Source organism: Chanodichthys erythropterus, chromosome 19, assembly GCF_024489055.1.
Source record: "Chanodichthys erythropterus isolate Z2021 chromosome 19, ASM2448905v1, whole genome shotgun sequence".
NCBI lineage: Eukaryota > Metazoa > Chordata > Actinopteri > Cypriniformes > Xenocyprididae > Chanodichthys > Chanodichthys erythropterus.
The window spans coordinates 15,124,299-15,144,680 of record NC_090239.1 but is presented as its reverse complement, the minus strand read 5'-3'; the positions used below and the strand labels follow the sequence as shown (position 1 = coordinate 15,144,680).

General features: G+C 36.9%; 1 protein-coding gene across 2 annotated transcripts in view; it reads right to left on the bottom strand.

Annotated features, from left to right (window-relative positions):
- Positions 1–20,171, bottom strand: part of bmpr1ab (bone morphogenetic protein receptor, type IAb) — a 41,401-nt gene extending 21,230 nt beyond the window's left edge. Inside the window, exons 1-2 of one of the 2 annotated variants that reach the window (XM_067370265.1) lie at positions 19,974–20,171; positions 9,065–9,193 (exon numbers count right to left, since the gene is read on the bottom strand). The gene's annotated coding sequence lies outside the window, so the exon portion shown is untranslated. The remainder of the gene's footprint in view (positions 1–9,064; positions 9,194–19,973) is intronic. The other variant, XM_067370266.1, reaches the window with a different exon arrangement.
- Between the last annotated feature and the right edge of the window lie 211 nt (positions 20,172–20,382).

Below are 20,382 nucleotides of genomic sequence, written 5' to 3'. Positions count from 1 at the left end.
TCTTTGTTTTTTCAGCTAAGTCCATTTCATAGAATAAAAGACTAACAGCAAGACGCCAAACTTCCCCTTCTAGACAGGTTTTGGAAAGTCAGGTGAGATGAACAACTAAGGGGATCACCTGAGATCCTGTTAAGTCTGTGGTCTTGATTGATGCACAATAAAGAAAATGTAGTCAAAACCAGAGCCTTACATGGGGAGGGTCAAATCCAGAGCCTTACATGGTCATCCATTGACCTCAAATATGGCTTATCATTTGAAACACGTAAGTAGTAGCAACTTTACATGGCTGCTCGCTCTAACATTATCCTAGATAAATGTGTTTGTGCGGAGTGTGGGAGGCAGCTAAAGAACAGCGCGCTTACTGCACGACATGGAGGCGTCAGTGCGATCACTTGCATTTTTTTAAACTTAATATACTCTGCCATTTTTTTGTCATACAGATAAGAGTAATCATTCTGAACTGTAAAGTGTCTACTTTTATTTGTGTACACTCACAATAACAACAAAAAATTATTTTGTAAAATAAAGAAAACAAACAGGATGCGCTTTCTCAGTGCCGTCTCAGTCTACCTGAACAGCAGCGTGTCACATAAATGAACCGAAACTCAAAGTATAGGCTACCTCCTCACAGACATGAGAAATACAAATCTTAAATGTCTACTTTTAAACTAACCATTTTAAATCAAAAACAACTACTCTCTGGTTATGTAATCCATAGGAAAGGTGCATTTCTCTCTATAGGTGCATTACTGTGGAGATGTCCGTGTCGGCATCGTCAATTTCATCTTTGCAGCCGACACTGACTCAGAAAAAACTAGTTTATTAAGAAACAATTAAAACGCTATTTTATAATAATAAAGATATATATAAACTAGCTATCATCCGACACATACATAATAATTACTTTTGCCAGAGCTTTGGGGCAAGCTTAATGCGTGCCCTTGAGCATGAGGCATATATTCCGCCCCCCAGTATATTTAAGTAATTAAATTAATATTAACACGCGATTAGTCGACTAATGGCTTAAGTGAATGACTACAAGTCGAAAAGAAAAATCTTTAGTCGGGGGAAGGCGGGAAGCCCTAGCGACAACACAACACTACTAATGCAACTCAACCAATCCTCCCCTTTATTTTGCGTATACCTTGGGTTGGAACTGTTTAAATGAGGAATATTATGATGTGTATGTTCCCCGAAGAAAACTGCCCAAACAGGAACATTACACACTAAACAAAGTTGAAAATATAAAAAAGCATAATAGGTCCTCTTTTCTAGTCTAAAACAATGTCCAGTGTGGACAGCATCACTGATTATAATGGGTTGTATTTGCGTTTGTTGCATTGCGTTGCGTCACTTCACGCCATTTGCGTTCGATATAACTTTGTTTTAAATATGAACTGTTTACTTAATATTTTTAAAAATTAACTTTATATATTATATTTACATTTTAACTTTGTTAACATTAACTTAATCAAAGAAGCATTCAATGATGGTAAAAATAATCTAAATGGAAAAAACAGGTGAAACGAGTATACCCAATTCAATAACCAATATCGACCGGGGGAAAAAAAAACCTCTAATATCAGCAGATAACCAATATGGTACAGATTTATAACACATAGGTAATGAGAAACTCTTGGTAATAAGAAAGGTGCCATAGAATTGAAACTTGAATTTACCTTGCCATAGTTGAATAACAACAACTAAGTTCTGTACATGAAAATGACATACAGTGAGTCTCAAAGAGCATTGTTTCCTTCTTATGTAAATTTCATTTGTTTAAAAGACCTCTGAAGAACAGGCAAATCTCAACATAACACCGACTGTGACGCAACAGTCGGGATCATTAATATGTACGCCCCCAAATTTTGCATATGCCAGCTCATGTTCAAGGCATTAGACAAGGGCAGGACATCTGGATGTGCACAGCTGAATCGTCAGACTTTATACAGGTAAGCAAGCAAGGACAATAGCGAAAAATGGCAGATGGGGCAATAATAACTGACATGATCCATGATATTTTTAGTGATATTTGTAAATTGTCTTTCTAAATGTTTCGTTAGCATGTTGCTAATGTACTGTTAAATGTGGTTAAAGTTACCATTGTTTCTTACTGTATTCACAGAGATCAGAGTCATGTCGTTATTTTCATTATTAAACACTGTATATAAACCCTGCATTATTGCAGTCTGTATAATTCACAAACACAACTTCATTCTTTATAAATCTCTCCAACAGTGTGTAATGTTAGCTTTAGCCACGGAGCACTATCAAACTCATTCAGAATCAAATGTAAACATCCAAATAAATACTATACTTACATAATCAGGTATGCTGCATGACAAACACTTTGTAAAGATCCCTTTTGAGGGTTATATTAGCTGTGTGAACTTTGTTTATGCAATGTATTATAGAGTCGTGAGCTCGGGGGCAGGGAGCGCAAGCATTTAAAGGGGAAGCACGCTGAATTGGCACATATTTAATGATGTCCCAAAATAGGCAGTTAAAAAAAATTAATAAAAAAAATTTTCAGCTGAAACTTCACAGACACATTCAGGGGACACATTAGACTTATATTACATCTTGTAAAAAAGCATTCTAGGGCACCTTTAAAAGCATTGGCAAAAGTACCAAATCTGTGCTAGTACTGAAATGCATCCATTTCTATACAGTCTTCAGGAAAACAAGTCCCACTCATCATAACACATGCAAACAACAACAAAAACATGCTTTTCACCAACGCCAACCATGCTCTCTAACTCATAGATTGAGTGAATGTGGTATGTGGATATGTGTGCTGGCATGCATTTCCCTGGCCCCTCCTGGGGGCCCCTCCTTGCAGGCAGCCCAGCGCCTCGCCTGCCTCTCAAGTCACGCCGGCCAGCAGGGAGAGCAGACTTCCTGGCTCCACTCTCATTGTTTGCTTGGCTGCTTCTGAGGCTCATCCAAGGCTGGATTACCATAAGAATACTGAAACGTTCCTGCAGAGCACTCCCCTTCCAAACCTCCTGCTGCACTTCTTCTCTCCTGTCCTCCTCCTCCCTGTCTCTGCCCTCCTCTATCTATCATTCGCTACTGCAGCTCTTCCAACATCTCAGTCATGCTCTGCTACCAGGACAGCCCTCTCACTGCCTGCCTTCAGTTTCTCTCCACATTTACAGCCTGTCTTTGGTTTGTATCTGCAGCTTATGTCTGAACAACCCTCAAGAGATACACAGCGCTCTATTGGAAATATAAAAAGGGTGTTATTGGGATATAAGATGTGAATTTAGATGTACTTATCTGACTTTATACCAAAAAAAGTTCAGGAGGGTAAAAATGAATCTTTTTGTGGGTGCATCTACTAAAAAGCAAATCGAGTGGAAAGTGCAGAAAGTTGAAAGGAAGGAAACGAGGGCGGAGGTTTGTGGCAACAGACACAGGGCTCTATCCAGACAGTCGTGGGTTCAAGAACACACTGATGATGGTGTGCGTAGTCTATTGAGGTCATGCTGCTCTACCAATCACCCACGTAGAGGGTACATATTAATGTACCTTGGGTCCTCCTCTGCTCCATTTACCTGTTTTTACTCATGTTTATTCATGTTGGCCGACATTCACTACCGGTCTAAAGTTTGCACACTTATTTTTTATTGTTAGCAATAGATTTTTTTTTTCTTTTAATTTGTAACAGTTTTCATCTTAGTTTTAACAAACAATAATAACACTGCTACAACATATTAAAATAAGAAAACATTGATTTGATGGTTTTTCTTTTTTTACAGTACACAAATTGAACAAAATCACAATACACTTTTCCTCTTCAGGAAAAAGAGAGCAAGTCCAACTCCCATCGATCCATATGTCTAGACAAGTTCTAGACTACAAGCTGCACTGAGACTGACTGCTTCCAGAGAGTCCCATTTCTCTTGTCTCACTTCAACATCTGTGTGTACCCTGTTAATGCTAACGCTAGCATCTCATTCCAACACAACAAACATAATATTTCCTCACACGGAAGACACACACTTTTCCAAAAGCAAGTAAATGTGTCTGAGAGATGTTGTGTTAATGGTGGCTCAGATTTTCTGCTGTAAACACTCTTTGTTTGGACTTACAAACCCTGAACAGATCCTGGGAAACTTGCGCAGAGGCTGCTGTGGGTTCACAAGACGGCTAGATTCATTCTAGTCTGTAATTACAACATTGAGCTGAAAATAAGGCTTTGTTTAAGCAGATGCACACGCTCCAGCACATTCCACGACCAAATGTAGCCTAGCTCTCCAGAGAGGGCTTCACGTCACTGAGACATATGGTCGGAAGGTCCCGTTCTGGACAACACACCAGAAGGCCCATGTTCAGTTCAACAATCACAGATCAGCTCTGCTGGAAATTAGATAGAAATTAACTCTGTGCAGTGTTTTGCATTATATTGTTACACTAACAAACAAAATATGGTGTCAGATTTCACTGACCCCAAGCTCCTGAATGCTGAATTGTAGTGTATCTGTATTTGTATCATGTGGCTATGAAGACTAAATTACTATTACTATATATACACTTTTCTATTGGTCATGAGAATTGTTGAAATGAAACAAACACCTATTGTCTATTGAAGTGACATATGGGGTTAAAATGGCCAAATACTGCCTAATTATTCTGGTTGAGGCTTCTGGGATCTGGGAATATCTGATCTATTCCATTCAAAACATCAAAGAAATTGTCTTCAATGACAATGAAATGGCTTTATTGTAAGATCTTAAAACTTCTGTAGTAAAAACACTGAATATTTCCAAACTGAGAACGTGTGGGGTTAGAAAAACTGCAAGAGCTACAAGCATGTGGAAATCTCTTAGGACTTAATTTTCCGCCATATATTTTTTATTTTTGATTCAGAAAGTTGTGTTCTCTACCAAGGGATGGTCACCTGAGTTCCCTTAATCTACATGTCTTATGAGTGTGAAATCCTGTCTGACAGATCACAGACCACAGTGCGGACCCGTGCAAACCAATTCCTTTTGGACAAGGAGAACAAAATCCATTTTACTAAGTGGCTAGTCCCTCTGTGTATAGAAACACATGTCATCCAGCTGGCAACTGAATGTGACATTGCCCCCTTCCCCAAAAAAACAGTAAGTGCAAATTGTTTTGAGCTGAAGGACGTTGCCCTGATGAGCAAAGCATAAAAGTGCACTTCATGCAGGGGTCTCCGGTGTCTCCAATTCTCTAGGCAGGACGCTAATGGTTGCGGCAGGAGGTTCCTCTGTATCAAACAGATCGTTTTCACACTCTGCAGAGCTTGTGCTGCCAGAATGTCTGTTCCTGCATGAGCTTACAAATCAAGATGTCTGCCACAAGGTGTTTGAAAGGATGCTATTTTTTCTTTCTTATCCACATAGATTGGACAGACATACAATGGCACAGCTGGAGATCTTTTTTTCTTATCTCTGTGGGGTGATGGTTGTTTTTCAAGCACCAAGGTTTGAGTTGTTGCCTCTCAAAAGGGATTGGGGCATGACACAGAATGGAAAGAGGTGCTGCATTTTCCATTACCTGCTTACAAATTCCATGACTGTGGGATGATAAAGAGGTTTTATCATCTGTGGTAAGCTTTCTTCCTGCCCGCCCCATAGAGGCAGTTTGGTATAAGCAGAAAACTTCAACCTAAGGCTTCTGGGATGGTTCATATTCTCAACAAATCCAGAGTATAAAAATTAAAAAAGAGCATTTTTAAGAAAACTCCATGCTTTTAAAGTGATAGTCCAACCACAAATGAAAATTCTGTTATTTACTCACTTGATGTTGTTCCAAACCTATTTAGTGACAAAAGAAGTTTCAACAGTTTTTGGTCAAACAATGAAAGTCAATCTGGTCTAAAACAACAATGACACCCATTGACTTGCATTGTAAAGAACCTTAAGGATATTCTTTTGTGTTCACAGAGGAAAACAAGTCATAAAGGTTTGGAATGACATGAGAATAAGTCAGTGCTTCCTACACATAGACTTTACTTGGACAGGCCGCCCACGTATAATAACGACCGCCCAAGTATATTTGGAGACACATTTTTGCTTTTATTATTTTTATCTTCTTATACTTTTATATCCGTGCAAGATAATGAAACCATCCGCGATCGAATAGCTAGTCGTTTCATACCTGCTCGTTATGTGTGCGCAACAGCGCTTCAGACTCTCAATCAGTGAAAAGCGCAGAATTATGCCAAGCGATTGCTAATGAACTCAAGTTGATGAATTATTACAATGTCTACTTCATGGCCTTTATATAAAATGTTTTAGACGATTGTAAAAATCTGAAGGATTAGCCTGCAATAGTACATACATTTCAAAATAAAAGTCCCGGTGTATTTCGGGGTTGAAAAGTCAAGTAGTCAAAAGTCAAAGTAATTAAAAGTTTTTTCTTTTTCTTTTGGGCATTATTGGTATTTTGGTTACACAATAAATTGCATTTAATTTGATTTCCATTTAATTCATAGTAAATTATTTTAGTCTCCCCCACAGGAAGAAAAGACTAAGAACATTATTTGACACATATATTATTCATTTCATAAATTTTACTAGTAATATCTGTGTCTCATTCACTGAGAGAGACACTATATGACAGCAAGGAGAACATAGGAAAAGGAGAACTATTTAAATGCTGCAATTTTGCATAATTTACAATGCATAATAATGCATAATATTAGTATGTAATTAAATGTAATAGTATGCTATGTAATTAAACTTAATTTCAATAAATAAAAATACTGTTAAAAATCACACATTATTTGTTTGTCACATGTAGTAGACCATTTTTGTGCCGTGGGTAATAGAAGGATTTTTCGCCAGGCTACCACCGCAAGTATATTTCAAACCTGTGGGAAGCACTGTAAGTAAATGATGAGAAAATTTCCATTTTTGGATAAACTATGCCTTTAAGTCAATGAACTTCTCCTGTTTTTTCCAAAACTGCAACATAAATAGGCCATACTACTCTGTTAAACTACTAAATGTCTGTCATTTTACAACTTCATATTGAGTTTACCTAATTACAGCAGCAGGAAGAACAGTAAAAGACTTTGTTCTTCAGTTGAAGAGTGACATCTGGATACTTTGATCCCAGATCCAACAATCAGTTTGTTTACATTGACTTTAAAAGTTTGATTTTAGTTAGAATAAAACAATAATTTTGTCTTTTTAAAATGTAAACCATGTTTTGTGAAGTTGCACTAAGTGACCTAGATTGTAGCTTAGCTTTGTACACATTTAATTTTGACTATATAAAAAGATACTGTAAAAAATGTTTGTAATATTTACAGACAAATGCTATAAAAATGCTACAGAAACACACGTTAATTAGTTAACTGCAAGTTTCCTTAACATATACTTATAAACTGTAAATGGCCTAATACATTATATGTAATTGTACAGTAAAATACTGTAAAATGTATGTTTTTTGCAAGTAAAAACTAAGAACTACCATACAATTTATGGTAAAAAACAAAACAAAAAAACACTGTTACATTTCCTGTTATTTATTTAATGTTTATTGCATTATTATAGTGTCACGTGTGTTACCCTGATGGTGTTTTGTGTTTGTATAAACATCTGCGCACCATCTATATATGAGTATTGACCATGTTTTATTTACAATAGGCTGCGAACTCTGATTAATCACGGGGCTTTCTATTGTGCCACCTGTATTATTGTGGTGGTTATCTGTACATTTTAAGTATAAAGGCAGATTTTGGTAGTTAAAGTAAGTATATTAACATTATGTCACTAAAATATATGGTTTTAAGTTGTAAAATATACAGGCATCCTCTAAAACTGGAAACAGTTTCATAGTATTTTTTTACAGTGAATTTCTGGCAACCACAGCTACCAGTTTTTACCGTAAATTTAACAGGATATTTTTACAGTGTAGAGATACATATATAAACATGTCAAAACAGACAAACAGAGCACATAAAACAGGTGGTCAATGTATTACAAACAAAAACCATAGTTAGTTGACAATGTCATTTTCCATTAGGCTTCATGTGCATGTTTGAAAGTTTTCCTGCCTCTACTTTCTGAAATATTCCATGCCCCATCTCAATATATGTTAGTTATATGTGTGTGGTCTCTGTGTTAGTGTAAGTCAGTACAAGAACAGATTTGTCTGAGCAATTGTATGGGAATCTCAGGCAGTGCGAGTGCAGTTCATGAATGCGAAATTGTACGGCAACAGGGCAGCGTGTTTGCCCAGAAACCACAGTAACGAAGAGGCTGGAAGAACGCGTTGGAAAACTTTAGAGCTGCCCACAGGCGAAGGCCCTGTTTAAAGTCTGGCAGATCACACGGCCTCATTCAGCTCCACATCCTTTGCAAACATGTGGCTGCAATTGAGTGGAACAGCCCCTCCCTCTAGCCATCCATCCCTCTAGCCCCATGTAAACATCCCAGTTCCATACGACTCACTACATCACAGACTGATTGACCCATGCCTCAGAGCGACATCTAAACTCGCACTACAGTCTAATCAAAAGTAAAGCCCTTAAGTACCTGAGAAAATCCCAACAGTGATCCAGTCGATGTGGCGGTATGGAGTTCTGCATGTAAACATGGTTCTCATATGTCGTGGGTCATTAATGAGGGGGGAATGGTGAAGGTGGGCTGCAGAGGGATCTGGTCTCTGACAGACCAATCAAGCACCAATAATTATGAGACAGGAAACCCACTGATTGTGTAGGTCTGTCTCTGTCTCAGGGACGGGGTTAAGGGTTAATCTTTGTGCTTCGGTAATCAAGGTTGTACGTTCCTTCTCCCCTACAAAAATACAGCCAAAAGGTGGAGGAAGTAAAAAAAAAATGCAACATTTACTAATGTAGTTGGCTCTGGATTGAGTGACACTCTGGTAACAGAGCAGAGTGCTCAAATCATTTACCGGCAGTTTAATTTCACAAAGGCTTCTGAGAAATACGACAGACCCTGATTCACAAAAGAACAAGTATAAAAACAGACCAAACGGAAAAGGAATACATTCAATCATAAAGTAAAGGAAAGCATCATATAGCAGTCTGCAACAGGAAGCAGCAGGTTCTTACCTCACAGGGTAGCGGGTGTGGCAGTACATGATGATCCAGGGAATCATAGGTGTCAGTATTAAGAGGCTACTCTCTGGAGATGTATCTCAAGGTAAAGCCACAAACTCTTGTGAAAAACCTTTGTAGTACCTAAAGAGACATGGATAGCGGGAAAAAAAGGATGATTATACAATCTGGTGGAAAACTAAGGGCCTGTTTACCTTAGTGAAAAATAAATATACTAAAATGTATTTGAAATATATTTATTTCATGTTAAGTATAATACTAATACATTTATATATTATGTACTTAATACAAATACCCTGCAATTGTACTTTTGGTATACTAAACTGGTATACTTAAAGTCCGCTAAATTTGAACATCTAATTTTGTACTTGTGCGGAAGTAGTGCTGTGGTCCAACTAAAGATATACTTAAGTATATTTGATTGTGCTAAAGTGGAACTATTGCATGTATACTTTAGGTACACTTTAAATATCTTGTATTTCAAGACTAATATTATTGAAAGTTCATACAATCCATATCAGTATTGACATTAAAACACATTTAGGCATAATGAAGATGACTGTGTATTGAGCTTCAGGATGCGACACCGAATTTTCAGTTTCATTTGCATCAGTTTGCATGCCGGTTTGATGAAGAGACAATCAGCTACTCATCTGGGCCATATCTGTGGGAATGTGTGCACTGTCAGATCAGGCTGGCAGCTAACATGCTCTTACACGTTTTTTTTTGTTTGTTTTTTGTTTTTTTTTTACATTTTGGGAGGAATAAAATTTACATATTCAACAACCAGATGCATTTACACTTGTCCAGTTTCATCTGAAATGTGTCTCGAACAACAACCTCCCTCAAGTGGTTTGAGTGATCAGATTTAAAATCAGTTTCAAAAGCATTTCAGAGAGCATTTAGACCTGGTCTTTTCATAATCAGATAGAAAATGCATGAAGTGACCAGGTGTAAACAGGCCCATGGAGGAAATATTACATTTATGAGATAACAACATTAGGAGGTCACTACTGCATAAAACACAAGCAAACAACAATCTTACCATGTCAGAAGAGTTTTAGCAGCACTTCTGACTACAGAGATAAAATTCAAACTGACATGACTCTTTTGGATAAAGGAGGAAAGTTGTCTTTTTCAGATTCAACATCACTATGGAAATAAATTCTCAACGCTAAGGTCAGAAAAGATATTTGATCAGCCGAATTGTCTGAAGAAAAAAAAAAAAAAATCACCTGGTTAACTTTCTTTTACTTTTGTAACACTTATTGCTAAATCTACATTTAGCAGTAACAACAACAACAACAACAAAAACTGATCTCATGTAAAGTGCATTAGCATTATCTTGTTGCATCACAAATTTAAAAGAGAGTTGAGCCCTGTTCATTATACTATTCCAATTATAAAACAGAACAATGTTCATTTTTCATCTGAGACTTTTTGGTGCGTAAATAAAAGAAAGAAAATTTTAGGGCTGCACAACGATTAATCGCGATTAATCATTTGCAAAATAAAAGTCTATTTTTACGTAATAAATGTGTGTGTTCTGTGTATAATAATTATGTATATATAAATACACACACATACATACATAAATTTAAGAAATATATGCATGTATAAATAAATATATATATATTATATATAAATATAAATATTTTATATATAAATATAAAATTTTTCTTAAATATACATATGTATGTGTGTGTATTTATATACTCATAATTATTATACACAGAACACACACATTTATTACGTAAACACAGACTTTTATTTTGCAAACGATTAATCACGATTAATCATTGTGCAGCCCTAGATCATTTTGGCATTTTCAGCATTACCTGATGTTGGATTATTGAAAAAGAAAAAAAAAACAACAACAAAGGACTTGTTTCTATGCACCAGTAGTTGATTGGATTTTGAGATGTGTCCACTGCACTCAGAAATGAATACGAGCTCGCAGTCAATTGTGGAGGTGCAGGGTTGAACATTAGGAAGTTGTGAACCATATACATGGATGAATTGTTCTTGGAGGGTGCTTTCATTAACACTGGCAGTTTAGCTCAAAACAGGGCATGATTCGTAAGAAAAAATTTGTAATATGAAAGCTGTCATGCAACACTGCTCACTAAAACCACTTGTGCAGCCTTATATTAGATCACTTCCATGTTTAGACTTACGTTTGAAAACTGAAAGTACATATTTGCAATTGAGGTTTGATACAGTATAACAAGGTATGATATGGATGATGACTTTTGAACTACGAAAAACACAGAAGGTTTAATGGAAATGAGTAACAAATCAAGAGGGTAAATTGTTTGTTGTCAAGAAAGTTCATGTCAAAACTCAACATGGCAAATTCACTAAATATAACACAAAATATGTCAAGATCCCAGGATTAAACTAAACGGAGACTGTGTGGATTAGTGCCCAATACAGGGCAGAAATGCTTCTTAGACAGAGTGTCACCAAGCCTAAGACATTCATATCCACACAGGTGCCAGAAGGAGTTGACCCCACTGCCCTCACTGAGAAAGAGGATTACTTATTTCCCAAGAAGTCCTGGAATGTTGACTTCTTCCCAAATCTGAAGCTTTAGGGATAATCTTTGAAATAAGCCTCATCAAAAATGACAATTAAGCTTTAGGAAATAAGTTTAATTTTAACTTTTTAATCAGAGCGGCTTGCGTACTTGACCAGAAACATGTGACTTGATTTAACACATTGTTTTGTTGCAGTGCTGAAAGATGAGCGACAGCTGTAGAAAGTGGAAATCAAACATATGAAGATGCCATCACTGCTGTTAATTCCAGAGGGTTTAGTAAAACCAACAGGAAAGCATGAGGGTGTATAAAAAGCAATTGGGGCTCTGAGGGGAGACTAATACGATCAAAGCGAACGATCAGCCATAACTAATTGAAATTAAAGCCCATGAAATGAGAAGGTTAGCGTGGTTCACTGAGGCACTGTGGATGGGAACACAGATGCCTCGAGGGAGGGTTCAACTGTGCATGCAAAGCACCCACTCATTCTTTTTACACTGTGGTTATGATATTCCTTAATGTTTGTGATATTTTACAAGCTCTGAGAGAGCATTCAGTCACGATTCAGCTTTGTGGGAAGGCAATAGCTAAGCTTTTCTGTCAGGATCTTTAGTTTGGTGAGATGACAGCAAACTTGTTTACTGTCAAAGCCACAGGCTTCAAGCACAATTTAAAACCACCAATGAGCAGAAAGCCAGAAAACAGTGCTGAAAATGGTCAGAAAATCATACCAAGCCTAAATGCAAACTATGTGAATTAATGTGAACTATGTGATCAGTCAAACAACCACCGGATGTCTCCTTTTGTGCTGAAACACTAACAGTCCATTAAGAGGTGCGACTGGCAAAGTATAAAGGAGAAAGGCAATAATTAACCCTGTGCTCACAATAGTTGAGTGATGATGACCACCATGTAACACATCTGTTCATATTCACCATTTAGGAACTCTTACTCATTTCCTCTACAAAGCAGAGACCTATTATAGAGGAAGTCATTCAATTATAACCAGCAATTCTCCATTCATTTAGGTTATGGCTCTGAAGCAGAAAACACAATATGTAGACTATAGCTCATGGTGCTGTACAAGACCTTCAGTTAACCGTATCTCCTTGAATCTGCTATATAATGCATACAAGTAATATTACAACTTACATCTGCACAAAAGGATGCAAATGTACAAGTGAACTTGCTTGTCTAAATGTGTAACTCCCGCTGTGGATGCGCTCTTCCCAAAACATCAATGCTGAAACACAGGCAATTAAATTAAGCACAAAGAATTTACAACATTCTATTACAAAAGTGTTCTCATTATAATGTTATGTATATCGAAGTTTGGTGCTGCCAATTTTTATTAGCAAAGTAATTCGAGGCATCACTGTACACTTTTAAAGCCATTAGAAAAAGATAAGTCGCGGTAATCATCGTTTTCGCCATCTATGATCGGTGTCACGTTCAAATAGTACTCGTGCTCATCCCTAATATATGAAACAAAGCCACTTTTGCTGGAAAATTTTATGGATTTTTTCCCAACTCATTCTATCTAATGCTTTCAAGACTAACATGTTGTGATTTTTTAAATATTAGTATTGAACAACATTTCTTTTTGAATTTCACACATCACAAAAATCGAGCAGAACAGAAACACATGAAAAATTAACTGGTTCCTCAACTGTTATAAAACTCTCTCACATTGACTCCTAGCCAAAAGGGCATCCTTATTGTCAAACCTTGATGTTATATATGCATTTAATCTACATGCAGAAATTATACCCTGTTTTCTTTGATGGCTGGACTTGTCTTGCTGGAGGCCTCATTGCTAATGAACGTTTTTTATTGAGGGTTTTGTTCAGGGTTCAGCAGTACTATAAGCACAAGCAAAGTTCAGACTGAGAGAGTCAGACTCTGGAAATGCCCCTCTTTAAAGTTGTGTGGTTCTGTGCAGAAGCCAAACACATCTCAGACCTGACATAATGCGCTGCAAAAATGCAGACGGCATGGTTTGGGAAGATCTTTCCATAATAAAATGTCAAATATAACTACCCATGCAAAGCAGAGGGAAAAGATCTAATACTCAAACAATCAAAACAGTATGCAAAGAAGAGCATGTAATACATTTTGAGTAAACCTTACATTTTTAAAAAAGCATTATGGGAAGAACTATAAATATGCTCATGTGACCAACATAGCATCCAGGGCTCGACATTAAGGACTGCCCAATGGCCCGGGGCCAGCATGAGCAACGCTTGGGACAGTTGATGGAACTGTCACTTGCCCGAATCTGCATCATCACAAACGTTTATCATTTCACATGTTTTTAAGCCTTGCCAATTTAAATATTCAAGCACAAGAAGATGCAAATGAGAACTCAATTCGGTAATTACCCAAGTTTTGTGTGCGCAACACACATCAGAAGTATGCACCCAGTAAACTGCATCTCAGTAGGGCTGTCAAACGATTAATCGCGATACAAAATAAAAGTTACTGGGTCTCATTCATGAAACATTCGTAAATATACGAGTAAATATGTGAGTGCGCGTAAAGAGACCTTCCCGAAAACTCTTCTCCTGATTCACAAATACTTCGTAAACGTCAGAAGTGATAGTGAAATGTGTGTGTGTGTTAATGAATTCCAATCAGTCGTAAATGGGACACGCGTGCACGCTCATTCTCAATTACCATAAATCCCGCCCATTAAATCCGACTGACAACTATATATGGGCATCATATTATGACACCAAACGAAGGATTTTGGCCATTTGGGGCCATTAGTTTGCCCAGCCCTATTGAAATCAATTAATTATTTGATTAAAGTGCTCCGTTTGCAGATGCTATTACTGGCTCTAACAATAAAAGTAAAAAGAAAAAACGTATGTAATTACTATATATAATATTTTTTCAAAATGCTGTTTAATGTACCTTATTAAGGTGAATTAAAATTAAAATTAAAAAAATTATTAATGAGCAAAGCGTTCGGATGTTAAACGCACTATTTACGCATGGCTGGGAGCAGGTGTAGATTTCTTTCGTACCAACTAACATTTGGAAATTACGAACATTTTAATGAATCCGAAAATTTACGCCAGAACCACTTTACACACGATTTACACAAAAATTCGTTCTGCTCGTGTTTCATGAATGAGACCCAATGTGTGTAATTATTATGTATATATAAATACAAACAAATTAATGTATATAGCTAAGAGAAATATCTTTTTTATGAACAAAATATTTTTATTTATATATAATATAAATTATATAAAAATATAAATAAATACATATACTTGTAAATATTTCTCAAATATATACATGAATGTGTTTGTATTTATATATACATAATAATTACACACAGTACTCACACATATATTATGCAAAGTCAAACTTTTATTTTGTATGCGATTAATCGCGATTAATCGTTTGACAGCCCTACATCTCAGTCAACGTGCAAATACTGAATTGAGTTTTCTTTCAAGTCTTCTTGCATTTGAATGGATATACAAAAAAAATTATGTCAAAATGCTCGTATTGGTGAGTAGTATCCTCATAAATACAGTTGGTTATGGCTTAAGTGACAAACGGTGGAGAAAGAAAACGTGTATCATTATATTGGATCTGTGCATTCACTCTTAAAATGAGAGCAGACAGCAGTAATAAATCCGAGTTAGACCAGTAGTTTTGGTTTCATAACCTTATTTTTTAAGGTTACATGGATCAAAAACAATAACCAGGACTTTTTTGTGGTGGGGGCCAGTGAAAATTTTGTCAGGGCAAGTAAATATCTGAACTAGTAGAAAACATCCTTAGCATTGAGCCCTGGGATCATAGTGGCAGGCTCTAACTATAAGTCACTACCAGATTGGTATAAAGGAGTAGCACTAGATGGTAGATCTAAACATTGGGAGGTCTCGGCACAGCAAATAATGGACGTGTGTGTGTGCTTTGCACGCTCAGCTAACCACAACCGACTCTGCTCTATTGTTCTGTGTGGTCACAACAAAACGTTCCTGAAAGACATGGCATTTCCTATACAGAGACAGATAAAGAGAGCGACATAGAAAAAGGTATTACAAACAGCTCTACATCAACATGAGGGTGTAAAGGCTTAACAAAGGCCAATTAATTGCGGTTTCCAAATACAAGCGTTTTATTTTCTCTAAGAGCATACGTCAAACAGTTTTTGACAAACTCAACCTGCATGCATGAAAGATGTGCTTCGCTTCCAAGTAGTAAACAAGATTTTTTCATGTTATTTCACCCTGAAACAACTTCTGTCCTTTCTCTAAAGGCAGGAACACACCAAGCCGACGGTCGGCCGTCGGGCAGTTTTTCTTCGTCGGCCAACTAAGTTTTCTCAGTGTGTTTCTGCACCGTCGGCTGAAGTTGGTCCTCGTCGGCTTTTTTTCGGCCGATTCGAAATGTTGAATCGGCGTTGGAGCTCGTCGGGCCGTCGGGCCATATGATCATTCTGATTGGCTGTTCAGCTACTGCCGTCTGCTGTTCGGAAAGGCATTTCATCTCACGCAGGCGCAGAACTGACGTGCTACTTGGCCGTGGGCTGTTTAGCGTCGGTTTGGTGTGTCAGGGCAACTTTGGACACAGACGCTGCCGACGTGAGCCAACCCCGCAGTCTGCTTTCGTCGCCACTAGTTCGTCGGCGTCGGCTTGGTGTGTTCTGGCCTAAAGCTGCTCAAAAGAATCATTCTTCACTTGCCAACTGCATACAGGCCATTTACAGATTTGGCATTCATTAAGATTTGAAGATAACATTTAGTGAGAAAAGATTCACCAAGCTGGGATGTGCGCTCCACCTTTCCATGCACTAAAAAAGGGAAATAAACAGGCTTACTGTTACTGCAGAAAGTGATAAGATCTCCCCAGACTCAATTTCATTCTGCCATTCAAGGCCATGAAACTAGTCCTCCTCTGGTTTTTCGCTACCACATCTTATTACAGCCAAGGTTAATTACACAACAGTAAACTGAACAGAGTACTATGAATCATGCAACTCCATTTACTGAGTATTAAAGGGATAGTTTATCCAAAAATGGTAATTCTGTCATTTTCTCACCTTGATGACCCTGAATCTTCTGTGGAAGATCATTTTTAACAATTTTTGTTTGGTTTTTGTTCATATAATGAAAGTCAATGGGGGTTAATGTTGTTTAGGACCCCCTTGACTTCAATTATATGGACAAAAAACAAAACAAAAAAAACAAGAAAGTTTTCAATTTATCTTCTTGAACAAAAACAGCTGAAACATTCTTCAAAATATCTTCATTTGTTTTCTGCAGAAGAAAGCAAGTTATACGGGTTTGGAAAAACATGTAAATGATGACAGAATATTCATTTTTGTGGGGTGAATGATCCCTTTAAGCAAATCAGAGCATGTAAGACTAAAAGCAGCTTTGCTTAAAGAAACGTTCTTGTCTGATTCAGCTTAGAGCGCACAGGGACCGAAACCTGACTCTCTTACTCTCTCTCTTCCCCCCCTTTCCATTCTCCCTCCCTCGTGTTCTCTTTCTCTCTCCTCCCCCCTTTCCAAGGAGAGGCTCTTCTATGGCCAGACGAAGGCCCACAGGCTGAAAAATAAAGAGCGAGTCATGCATGGAGGAAGCGGGCCACCATTTCTCCTTTAAATACAGCCATAACGATATATAAATAAAGAAAGCCTGGCTCTTAGGGAGAAAATTAGATTTGTTTCTCTCTTCCCCTCCCACTCCAGGCCTTCTATTTTAGTTGCAAGCAGAGCACAGGCCTTTTTCTGGCCTGTGGCTGCAGGAGCAATTCAGATTGCTGAAGGTTTCATGTGCTGTAAAGAGGTGGGAGGGGTGCTGCTGGGGTCATCGCTGTTTTTGAGCACACATCTTGCACATACAAACATGCCAGTAGATTACAAAACATGATGTAAATGGCAAGAAATGGGTGCCAAAGGTTTGTGAGAATGAACAGGCATGAGACAAATCTATCTGACACAGATTGTGAATGTGAATTCCTGTGTCAAGGGCAGGGCTGACCTTATAAACATGCTTCAGGGCAAGTAGTCCTGATTATACGTATGTATTTACATAATTCATGCACTAAATAATCATACGCATTCAATATATGCAATTACACAACAAATAGAGTTGTCTTATCTAACAGCAACATAGTAAAATTATATATTATATATATATATATATATATATATATATATATATATTTGCTTAACCAGTATTTTTTCTTTTGTTTACCAAAACATTTAAAAAACAAAACAAAAAAAAACATATTTTTACTTGGGAAGCATTATTGCATAATATATTAACATCATAAATCTTAAAGTATATTTTATATATATATATATATATATATATATATATATATATATATATATATATATATATATATATATATATTATATTATATTATATTATATATATATATATATATATATATATAAACTTCTTACAATTTCACAAAATTACTGTTTCTATTTAAATCTAGAACACTGCTAATGGAAAATTTTTTTTTTTTTTTTTTTTTTTTTGCAGTGAATTATTTATACTAAACTAAATCCAAAAATAATCATGGGAAAAAATAAGATTCACACCATAAGCTAAACTCTCACTAATGAATTAATAAAGCTTTATTAATTTTATTTTAATAATAGCTTTATTCACACTACAAAGAGTTGAAAGAATTTTGTTTTGTCACGCAATGTGGATTTCACACAATGTTGCATGAGAATACATATGGTGGTTAGACGAGTGCATGCAACAGGAATCTCTATTGTCAAAAGGACACCCCATTTAGAAAACAGTCTGCCATCAATTAACATTATTCACACTTGCCAACATGCTATCTCATATCTATTCACAATGATATCTGCACAATCAAGGACTTTCAGCATATTAAGTAGCTAAAAGTGCCCTATGTTTACTAGAACGACTATTCGCATTCACAACAACACAGAGAGGGAAAATAAACTGTAGGCATTAGGTCTATTTGTGTTTCCGAACACTGCCACTAAAAAAAGAGAGGATTTCTCAGAAGAGCCAAGAGCAAGCACAGGCCTTTCTAAGGTTCTCTGTTTTTCATTTGGAGCTTTCTGCGCTTTTTTCCCTCCACAAATCTGAAAGACCAATACCACGGTAAATTAAGATATATGGATAGAACTGCCTCTCTCCTCATAGGAGATTTATCTGTGTTTCTGTGTTTAATTGCCCCTGGGACTAATCATGGGTCTGTTCATTCTCTAGGTGCTGGGGAGGGTCAGGACCAAAAAAAGATTTACACTTTATTCTACACGTCCCTCTAAAACAACTTAGAAGAAACTGCAAGAGTTTGCAAAAGAGACATAAATATCAGAGACCAATAGCTCATAGTTAAGGGTGTTAAAATTTCACACAGAAAGCTGAATGAATTGTGGAAACATTATCCAAGCAGTCTTCTACTTTACAAATACTCAACATTAAGAAAACAACTAAGGCAAAAATGCAACAAATGAGTGAGAATAATCGGTTGTCCGTAATCGGTTTGACCAACTTAGTCAGTTCTTTAATATCAGGTCTATTGATAAACAGCATAATTTTATGGCAGCACCCAAAAACAGTATTCAGAGGTAAAGTAACTAATGTAATGTATAGCACAAAGCAAATATCTAAATTAATTTGTGACATTTAAATCACAAAAGCTTGCATAAATATAATAGCATAAATAACAACAATAGGAACAGTAATAGTAATTATTATTGTTGTCAATGCAATAATCATAATAAATATGTTTTTGTTGTAGTCATTTAGTTATGATTGTGTTAAGAAGAAATATAGCCATAGTTAAGGCAAAAATGGGTTAATGGACACGTTAACATAAAAATAATCTTTATGTATCGTTAATGCAAAGACAACATAGCTCTCTAATAAAGGACAAACTCTTTCTAACTACTGACAAAGGCCAATCCCAGCAACACAACAAGCAGGTAACGTTAACGTTAGTAGTCGAGATTTAACACGATGCATGTTGGGACTTGACTACAAAACCCAAACACAGATGTTATCAAAGCAACATCAAACAAAAATGCAATAAACAATATGGAGCAACGTAGACAGAAATTAGTCATTTTCGTTTGCCTTATGTGAACATGGCTGTTATAGAAAAAGATTATATAGCCTAAAAAAGGTATGGAATAAAAAAAAGAGCAGATATGGGTGAAAAGAAGCATTTACAAACACTGTATATAAGAAATCCCATTGTCAAACACTGTATTATTTGCCTTGCTCGTTTAAAGCGTCCATTTTTTTGCAGAACGAAACCATGACAAGAGAAACAAACTTTCCCTCTCCACAACCGGAAAGAAAATCATCACGCAAATATCCGGAATTCCCACTTACCTATTTGATGAAAGCGCTAAAACAGCTCAAATTCCTTCCAAATTAGCACTTATGACTCGTGACGAAGGTCTATTTCAAAACGTAAATTATAGAGACTTTCTGTAGTGAGATTTTCTCCAGCTTTCGTGGACGTTTTCTCTGGTTTCTTTCGTTCTTTCCTCTGTAGTAGTGCCTCTGTGTGAGGGAACATTCCACTCGTGCGCGTAACGCGATGAGCCCTGATTCAATCCTCCAATCACAGCAGCGCGCTGCTTTAGTCCCCCAATCACAGCAGCGCGTCCGAGCGCGAGCGTTCCACTCGCAAGACCCGCGCGGTGAAAAACAAGCTGGATAGACGCGCATCCAGGGAGAGGATGGATGAATGGGAGGGGGTCGCACAAAACGAGTCGGGGATCGCACAAAATGAGTC